Raw genomic sequence first — 11,028 nt, forward strand, 5'->3', positions numbered from 1 at the left:
ATTGTTGTTGTTTCCTATCTTCCCTGCAACCTGCCCTGTCTGGAACTGAGAGAAGTAACAGCGTAACCTACGTTGCTACCATGATAAAGACTAGAGCCGGCGGGAGAACCGTTGAGGAAAGTGCTGTCTCTTTGTCACAGGTGAAGGATCTTATAAATGAACAAAAAGGTGGAGCGCGCCTGTAGGACTGGAAAACCCTCCACCGGCCCAGGAGACAGGAGACAGGCCTAGGCCGATAGTGGTCAAGTTCCTGAGGCTCAAGGACAGGGTAGTTGTACTGGAAAAAGCCAAGAACTTGAGAGGAACGTACATCTTCCTCAACAAGGACTATCTTGAAGCTGTCCGCCAGAAGAGGAAAAAAACTTATCCCAGCCATGAAAGCTGCCAGAGCGCATGGGGACATTGCTTACATCCTCTATGACAGGCTCATTGTCCACCCTCCTTCCTTAAAGTCTGGAAGGGATGAGAGTCAAGCCTATGTTTTTTTCCTCTTTCTTTGTTTGCTCTTTTACATATTATGTATATCTCTGAGTTACCCAGGAGAAGGCTGAAAATAGCCCATATTAATATACAGTGGGGCAAAAAAGTATTCAGTCAGCCACCAATTGTGCAAGTTCTCCCACTTAAAAAGATGAGAGAGGCCTGTAATTTTCATCATAGGTACACTTCAACTATGACAGACAAAATGAGAAAAAAAATCCAGAAAATCACATTGTAGGATTTTTTTATGAATTTATTTGCAAATTATGGTGGAAAATAAGTATTTGGTCAATAACAAAAGTTTATCTCAATACTTTGTTAAATACCCTTTGTTGGCAATGACAGAGGTCAAACATTTTCTGTAAGTCTTCACAAGGTTTTCACACACTGTTGCTGGTATTTTGGGCCATTCCTCCATGCTGATCTCCTCAAGAGCAGTGATGTTTTGGGGCTGTTGCTGGGCAACTATTTGATTTTGCCAATTATTTGAATGATTATTTAATAGGCAAAGTGGGCAAACTTAGGCAGGAAATGCCAACAACAAACAGTGTGCCATCGTAGTCATATATAATTTTTTTAAAATTAAAATGAAAGAAAAGCATTGTATGTTTGAATTTTGTAAATTTAGTGTGGGAGAGGTGGAAAAATTATTGCTATCGATCAGTAATGACTAACCTCCTGACATTGACTACTGAGAATGATAGTTGACCCTATAGCCACTCCTATATCTTATAGCCACTCCTCATATCTTTAATCTGAGCCTAGAGGAAACTCTTTGTCCTCAGGCCTAGAGGGAAGCCAAAGTCTAACAGCAGACCTATAAGCTTGCTGCCTGCTCTTAGCAAACTGTTGCAAAAAATTGTGTTTGACCAAATGCAATGCTTGGTAAACAAATTAAAAACAGACTTTCAGCATGCTTATGGAGAAGGGCACTCAACATATACTGCACTAACACAAATGACTGACGGTTGGTGAAATAAATTGATAATAATAAGATTATGTGAGCTGTACTGTTAGATTTCAGTGCAGCCTTTTGATGTTATTGACCACAACCTGTTGTTGAGAAAACATATGTGTTATGACTTTTCAACCTCTGCCATATCGTGGATTCAGAGCTATCTATTTAATAGAACTCAGAGGGTTTTCTGTAAGGAAGCTTCTCTAATGTCAAACATGTAATGTGTGGTGTACCGTAGGGCAGCTCTCTAGGCCCTCTACTCTTTTCTATTTTTTTTACCAATGATCTGCCACTGGCATTAAACAAAGCATGTGTGTCCATGTATGTTGTTGATTCAACCATATACACATCAGCAACCACAGCTAATGAAGTCACTAAAACCCTTAACAAAGACTTGCTGTCTGTTTTGAAATGTGTGGTCAGGAGTAAACTGGTCCTGAACATTTTCAAAACTAGGCGCATTGTATTTGATACAAATCATTCAATAAGTTCTAGACCCGAGCTGAATTTGGTAAAGAATGCTGTTGAAGTTGGGGAGACTAAATTACTTGGTGTTACCTTAGATTGCAAACTGTCATGGTCAAAACATATTGATTCAATGGTTATAAAGATGCGGAGAGGTCTGTCCGTAATAAAGAGATGCTCTGCTTTTTTGACATCTCACTCCACAAAGCAAGTCCTGCAGGCTCTAGGCTCTAGTTTTATCTTATCATAAGTCATATGGTCAAGAAAGGCCTAGTGCTCTGGCTGGAATCCATGCTACACTGTAAAAGTTGTGTGAGGAGGTAGCAGGGCTGTAGGTAAGTTTGGAGTTCAGTCAGAGTTCTCACGCTCCGAGGAGAAAACAAGGCACTCACAGCCAAGGTAAAAATCCATGATTCCAACATGGTTTGTCTACTCAGGGAAAACAGGGTGTTGAGGGAGTTGCTACTAGACATACATTGCTACTAGACATGCATGCGCAATTTTTTTTTAATGGGATTCCTGAGGACGCATCCAAAAATCCAGAGGGCTCGATCAGAGAATTCATGCATTCCGCTTTGAAACTTCCTAGTGTAGAGACTGTAAACAAGGTGGCTTTCCACCGAGTACACAGACTTGGAGCTCGGAGCGACAAGACCAAGAGTCCCTGACCAATCATCGCAAAATATGAACACTAGCAACAAAAGGAGCTGATCAAAAGCAGGGGAAGGGAGCTTAAAGGGACCAATTTCGGTCTCAATGACCAATTTCCAAGGGAGGTAAACAAATGTTGTAAGAGACTGTATCCGGTACAAAGGCAACAAAAGGAGAAGGGTAGGCGTGCCTTTCTAATTGTGGACAAACTCTTTATCGATGGACAGCTATTCCGAGACAACTTCATAACACCATGGCTGTACTAAATTCTACAGGGACTTCAGGTTACAAAAAAAAGAAAGTATGGGAACTGTAACAATATCTGAACATTATGAAGTGGATATGAACACACAGGTACTCAATTACATGCTTGCTTTCACATACGGACTTATACGTACAAATCACCTGATATCACTCTCTTGTCTCACTATCTCTTTCTCTCTTTTCTCTTCTCTTCTCTCTATCTATCAGAATAGGGGCATTGGGGAATAATAACAGATTGTACGGAATACATTTGTACTGTAGTGAATCCATCTCTAGTGTAATGCAAGGTCTCTTTCATGATCATGTGAAACATCAATTGCTATGGAAATGCTGGGATGTGTTTTTCAGTGATGTTAAAGGTAATTATGATGCAACTATGACAGTGATATGGATTACCATTATCATCATGAATATTAAGGCTATATGCACTACATGTTACACACATAGACACTCAACCATGCAAATTGGCAGAGCTATTATTTATTTGGACATCACACATTCTAGTCTTACTTTTATACAGACATCGTACACCCTCTCACTAAATCACAACCAATATCATGCACATCAACCTACTCAGATTTACTACACATAATATCTTGTCACAATGTTCTAACATCTGTGGCATTGGCTCACAGGCAAAACAAATATTGCTAGAACGTATTTCTTGAATTCTAAATATCAGACATTTGAAAGCTCTAGTTTTGTCTGTCATATTACCTCTGATGGCAGTAACTTTACAAGCACTAATTATGACTGACAATTTGGATTGAGAATAGTATCTAGTTATGTTAGGGGGTGAAATAAGTATAGCCAGTTATAATTGTAATGGTTTAGCAGATGATAAAAAAAGAAGATAAGTCTCTACATGGCTTAAATAAAATGAAAATAACATATACTGTTTACAGGAAACTCACTCTACATCCTTAGTTGAAGTTGCATGGAAAAGGGAATGGGGTGGTGGTATAATTTACTGTTATAAACAAAGGAACTCATGCAAAAAAAGAAAGACCTAGTAGCCGTACGTCTTGCTCTTCATTGTAATCAGAGGGCTAATATTAATACTATGAATGTCAGTCTCTCTTGGCTAAGAGTTGAGGAAATACTTCTTGTTTTTATAAGAAACATTCATGTGTTGGAAATTCCAAATTGTTTGCATAGTCAACTTACACACAGAACTGACACACACACGTACCCTACCAGACATACCACCAGGGGTCTTTTCACAGTCCGCAGGTCCAGAACAAATTCAAGGAAACGTACAGTATTATACAGAGCCATGGGTGCATAGAACTCCCTTCCATCTTATAGAGCAAACATGGTTTAAAAAAACGTTTAAATAAAGCAACACCTCACGGCACAACACCTCTCCCCCATGTGACCTACTTGCTGTGTGTACGGACTGACATGTATGTGTAACTGATAGATGCGCACGCACACGCACACGCACGCGCGCACGCGCACACACACACACACACACACACACACACACACACACACACACACACACACACACACACACACACACACACACACACACACACACACACACACACACACACACACACACACACACACACACACACACACACACACACACACACACACACACACACACACACACACACACACACGTTCATGTTTTTAAATATATGTAAATTGTAAAGTATTTTGTCTGAAATGTATTTTTTGTTATTTGTCGGACCCCAGTAAGACTAGCTGTTGCCATGGGGATCCTAATAAATCAAATCAGAATCAAATCAATTCTCAGACAGGGTTGAGGAACGAAGTGGGAAAGCAGAGAGGCATGCCGAGCCAGACCATTGGGTGTTGTGTTCCTTCCGTGTGAAATGTGTCTGTAACCATTTCCCCTCTGCATCCGTCATACCTCACTCAACCAGAGCAACGAACAGCTCCCCAGCTGTGTTAGCTGCTGACATTTTTGTGTCTTTTCTCTGGTTACTTCAAGAAGTGCACAATCCAAATAGATGCATGCAGGCATTTTGGATGTTTGCATGCATGAAATAGTGGGTCTTAATTGGAAAACCACAAAATCGCTGTTTTTACGTAACAGTCACAGCACATCTGGATCTGTCTCCAGACATTCCACACAGGTCAGGGGTCACAGAAATGAAACACATTGGGCGAGAGGAGAGAGAAAACACAAGTCTATTCAGAGAGGCCTGGCTGAGTGCATCGACAGGAGAGGAGAGTCTGGCAAAGCCATTTTCATCCTCCACAGTGGAGACTGAGACCTCTTTGCTGGCACTAGAAACATCTGGATGCAGGAGAGAGGACAGGGAGACAGGTACGTGGTGGAGCGGTCCCAAAGGGCCATTACATAGAGCGCCATGGCTAATGTGAAGGTGCTGCAGTGAACCTGATGAGGTGTTGCAGGACTGAGTTCATACAGAATGGTCACTGACCTATATGGGAACAGGATAGGACAAGCTACATTATAGATACATGTATAGCCTTATAATGATTGTGTCTTCAATAAAGGAACCAGGACACAACTGATACTTTCAAATACACAGTTAGCATTGATATGACATTTTGATTGTGATTTGCATGGTAATGGAAAAGGTAAACACATACTGACATATTTCTTTTTGTGGCCAGTTGAGTGGTTCTGGTAATGTCTCCCTGGTGTGGTTCCCAGGTGCTACATGCTATGGGACCTTTGTAATGAGGTGTCTGTCCAGGCTTCAAGATAAGCTCATGAGCTCAACTTTCCTCTAAACACATTTCCTGTTCTGATTTCCACTGATACAGCTTTCACATGGTGATGGTAGGCTGACAGCTTCCACATGGTGATGGTTGGCTGACAGCTTTCACATGGTGATGGTAGGCTGACAGCTTCCACATGGTGATGGTTGTCTGACAGCTTCCACATGGTGATGGTTGGCTGACAGCTTCCACATGGTGATGGTTGTCTGACAGCTTTCACATGATGATGGTAGGCTGACAGCTTCCACATGGTGATGGTTGTCTGACAGCTTCCACATGGTGATGGTTGGCTGACAGCTTTCACATGGTGATGGTAGGCTGACAGCTTCCACATGGTGATGGTTGTCTGACAGCTTCCACATGGTGATGGTTGGCTGACAGCTTCCACATGGTGATGGTTGGCTGACAGCTTCCACATGGTGATGGTAGGCTGACAGCTTTCACATGATGATGGTAGGCTGATAGCTTTCACATGTTGATGGTTGTCTGACAGCTTTCACATGGTGGTGGTAGGCTGACAGCTTTCACATGGTGATGGTAGGCTGACAGCTTTCACATGGTGATGGTAGGCTGACAGCTTTCACATGATGATGGTTGTCTGACAGCTTCCACATGGTGATGGTTGTCTGACAGCTTCCACATGGTGATGGTTGTCTGACAGCTTTCACATGATGATGGTAGGCTGACAGCTTTCACATGATGATGGTAGGCTGACAGCTTTCACATGATGATGGTAGGCTGATAGCTTTCACATGGTGATGGTTGTCTGACAGCTTTCACATGGTGGTGGTAGACTGACAGCTTTCACATGGTGATGGTAGGCTGACAACTTTCACATGATGATGGTTGTCTGACAGCTTCCACATGGTGATGGTTGTCTGACAGCTTCCACATGGTGATGGTTGGCTGACAGCTTTCACATGGTGATGGTAGGCTGACAGCTTTCACATGATGATGGTAGGCTGACAGCTTTCACATGATGATGGTAGGCTGACAGCTTTCACATGATGGTGGTTGGCTGACAGCTTTCACATGATGATGGTACCCTGACAGCTTTCACACGTTCAGCTGCCTACTTAAACACACTACTACACTACATGTAGCAGTCAAACATCTCCTTCCAAAATCATGGGCATTAATATGGAGTTGCTGCTATAACAGCCTCCACTCTTCTGGGAAGGCTTTCCACTAGATGTTGGAACATTGCTGCGGGGACTTGCTTCCATTCAGCCAGAAGGGCATTGGGCACTGATGTTGGGCGATTAGGCCTGGCTCGCAGTCGGAGATCCAATTCATCCCAAAGGCTTTCGATGTTTGAGGTCAGGGCTCTGTGCAGGCCTGTCAAGTTCTTCCACACCGATCTCAACAAACCATTTCTGTGTGGACCTCGCTTTGCGCACTGGCATTGTCATGCTGAAACAGTAAATGAGATGATGTGATGAGATCCTGAGGCCCATTGTTGTACCATTCCTCTGCCTCCATCGCCTCATGTTTCAGCCTGATAATGCATGGCCCCATGTTGCAAGGATCTGTACACAATTCCTGGAAGCTGAAAATGTCCCAACTCTTCCATGGCTTGCATACTTACCAGACATGTCACCCATTAAGCATGTTTGGGATGCGCTGGAACAACGTGTTTGACAGAGTGTTCCAGTTCCCGCCAAGATCCATCAACTTTGCACAGCCATTGAAGAGGAGTGGGACACCATTCCACAGACCACAATCAACAGCCTGCTCAACTTTATGTGAAGGAGATGTCGAGCTGCATGAGGCAGATGGTGGTCACACCAGATACTGACTGGTTTTCTGATCCACACCCCTACTTTTTTAAAAGAGGTATATGTGACCAACAGATGCATATCTGTATTACTAGTCATGTGAGATCCATAGATTAAGGCCTAATGCATTTATTTAAATTGACTGATTTCCTTATATGAACTGTAACTCAGTAAAATCTTTGAAATTGCTGCATGTTGCGTTCATGTTTTTGTTCAGTATATTTATAATTACTTTGACTAATTATGAAATTGAAGACATTGTTGAGAGCTTTTTGGTTGGCAGATAGAGGGGATTGTATGACGATGTTCTTGAATTTGATGCCTGCTGACTCACATGTGTATCAAGGGTGGATGGTTTTGAGAGGTGGAATTGTACACTGCGGTGCAGAAACCACAGTGGCACACTTTCCCTGAGTATAAACTCACAGTGAACTCTAATCACAGCATTAAACTTAACTGACTGACTGGCATGCCTGTTTTTGGCCTCTTTAAAAAAATGCATTGAATTGGCTTCTTAATCACTGAGGAGTAAATAGCCATGCTCCAAACCAGAAATGGGGGCAGTAACATGTCATGTAAAGAGGAGAAAAGGCAAACCCTAGATTTAACCTCAGATCATGTTGCTGCTCTGAAGGAGGACAAGAGCTGAAATCCAAACTAATCCAGTGTGAAATGCTCTGGGGGCCACTCCTTAGGGCCAGTCCCAAATCAAAACATATCACCCTTCAACAGATGGGTCTTGTGTCTTCATTTTCAATAAAACCCAACATGTGTGTTTTTCTCAGGCAGTTGTTGACAGCACATTAATTCATTGTCCCCTTCATTATGTTTCCATGATTGGTATCAACAGACTCAATAAGGAAGTCATACCAGACTCTGAATCTTCATTAATAATGCAACCACTTGACTGGATGCTTGGTGAGAGTCTACAGAGTCTACAATCCATTACCACAAAGAGTCCGCACCCCAAAAGAGCTTTCACAGAGCCAGTACAGGGGGGTTAAAAAGCCTATCAAAAACAACAGGCCCAGTAAAGACTAAGAAAGGCCTAGCTACTGGCTGAGCTGATCTTTCCTCTTATTTCTATGCTTCTTTGCAGCCTTCTGTGAGAAATCTGGGGTGTTTTCCCACTTTCTTTCTGTGGTGAAACAAAAAGAGCCATCTCTCAATGCTAAAGGCACCCTGCGCCCAGTCCTAATCCTCCTTTCAAGTGCCTCTCCTCTCCTGGGCTCTAAATGGCTGGTTGGTCGCAGGCAGCAGACACAGACAGCAGAAGGGCTAGAGACTAGACCCAGACACAGTTACACACTTACCCCAATGTGTGCTGTTGTTCAATGGATTTGTCTTATTCAAATCAAAATGGAGGGGTTTCCTCCAGCCCAGTCAAAGCAGCAGAATTGAAAATCAGGGTCTTTGGCCTGTTGGAAGTACACTGCCGGTCAAAGGTTTTAGATCAACTACTCATTCAAAGGTTTTTCTTTATTTTTTACTATTTTCTACATTGTAGAACAATAGTGAAGACATCAACACTATTAAATAACACATATGGAATCAAGTAGTAACCATGTAGCAACTAACCATCATTGTAGTAACCAAATTGTTAAACATAAAAATGTGAGGTTCTTCAAATAGCCAGCCTTTGCCATGATGACAGCTTTGCACAGTCTTGGCATTCTCTCAACCAGCTTCACCTGGAATGCTTTTTCAACAGTGTTGAGGGAGTTCCCACATTTGCTGAGCACTTGTTATCTGCTTTTCCTTTACTCTGTGGTCTGACTCATCCCAAACCATCTCAATTTGGTTGAGGTCAGGGGACTGTGGAGGCCAGGTCATCTGATGCAGCACTCCACCACTCTCCTTCTTGGTAAAATAACCCTTACACAGCCTGGAGGTGTGTTGGATCATTGTTCTGTTGAAAAACAAATGAGTCCCACTAAGTGCAAACCAGAAGGGATGGCATATCGCTGCAGAATGCTGTGGTAGCCATGCTAGTTAAGTGTGCCTTGAATTCTAAATAAATCACAGACAGTGTCACCAGCACAACACCCCCACACCATAACACCTCCTCCTCCATGCTTTACGGTGGGAAATGCACATGCGGAGTTTCCTTCCATTCCTGTGGAGATCCTCATGAGAGCCAGTTTCATCATAACGATATACTCCCCTACCTTGTCACAACACAACTGATTGGCTCAAAGGCATTAAAAAGGAAAGAAATTCCAAAAATGTACTTTTAAGAAGGCACACCTGTTAATTGAAATGCATTCCAGGTGACTACCTCATGAAACTGGTTGAGAGAATGCCAAGAGTGTGCAAAGCTGTCATCAAGGCAAAGGGTGGTTATTTGAAGAATCTCAAATAGAACATATATTTTTGGCTTCTACATGATTCCATATGTGTTATTTCATGGTTTTGATGTCTTCACTATTATTATACAATGTAGAAAATAGTAAAAATAAAGAAAAACCCTTGAATGAGTAGGTGAGTAGTGTAGACGAAATGATTGATGAGGGTAGGTGAAATCTTGCAGGGGGAGACTACCCACTGTAGTGTATACAATTTTATGAATACTATAGTATTCACTGTAGTGTCTTTGCATACTTTACTGGCAGTATACTTTATAAATACTGTTTTTAAAACGTAGTAGTATATACTATAGTACTTAGTGTAAAGTTTTTGCTGACTGTAGTATACAATAGTATTTACTGTAGTGTTTTTGTGGATTGTAGTACGGTAAAGTGTAGTATTTACTGTAGCGTTTTTGTGGATTGTAGTACGGTAAAGTGTAGTATTTACTGTAGCGTTTTTGTGGATTGTAGTACGGTAAAGTGTAGTATTTACTGTAGCGTTTCTGGTGACATTATTGTAGAATTTGCTGAAGTGTTTTTGTTTGATTATCTTTGGGTGGGGGGGGGGGGCTTTCTCTTTGAGGAAACCTACTGGAGAAATACTGAAAGAGCAACTGTTCCATAACAGTAGGTAGGACTGTGTTCTGAACAGAGAGTTCAAAACCCAGAGAATGTTTTTCTATAATCATAGGGAACACAATATTCTGTATGTCCTATACTTGGCATGTAGGTTTCTTACTTACGGGTGGCACAAATTGGGTTATGGGGGAGGGGAATGGGCAGGGGATATGGAAATAGAATACTGTAGTATTTGCTATAGTCAATTTTTTTGTGTGTTTCTAAGGACAGTAGTGTTTTTGTAGACATTTCTGTAGTATTTAATACACCGTTTTTTGTGTGGATATTCTATAGTATACTACACAATTCTATACGAAGTACTACACACGATCGAGGGATACTATAGTGTCTAATATAGTATTCTACAGTATACTACATAATTCTGTGGTAAACTGTAATATTTTTTATGTGGGTAGAGTGTTAATAAGAAAAGCAACACTAGGCAGAGGACCCTCATGGGTAAAGCAGCCAAGACAGTTGTTGTACATTTTCAATGAGAAACCATGTTAGCATGAAATAATGCTATAGTCTATTATATCTCTGGAACTGACGATTATGTCCAAAGAAATGTGTCCCGCAGCTGATTAGTCCAGGGTTCTTTCTGCTGGAAAGAGAAGCATTTCAAATCTAATGGGCCTTACATATATCTTGGTGGGAACTCTTTCAACCAGTGATGTAAACCACCGATGCAACCTAATGGGAACCCAATAATGCATACTGCTTTGGCACGGGCTGGAAC

The 11,028-nt window shown here is 41.8% G+C and overlaps 1 non-coding gene across 1 annotated transcript; it reads right to left on the minus strand.

The window, feature by feature from the left end:
• Positions 1 to 10,236: 10,236 nt before the first annotated feature.
• On the minus strand, positions 10,237 to 10,290 carry LOC116376292 (U7 small nuclear RNA). Its single transcript, XR_004211714.1, has one exon. It is a non-coding gene; the product is annotated as a U7 small nuclear RNA (small nuclear RNA).
• Between the last annotated feature and the right edge of the window lie 738 nt (positions 10,291 to 11,028).

The sequence above is a fragment of the Oncorhynchus kisutch genome, linkage group LG1, assembly GCF_002021735.2.
Source record: "Oncorhynchus kisutch isolate 150728-3 linkage group LG1, Okis_V2, whole genome shotgun sequence".
NCBI classification, from domain to species: Eukaryota; Metazoa; Chordata; class Actinopteri; order Salmoniformes; family Salmonidae; genus Oncorhynchus; species Oncorhynchus kisutch.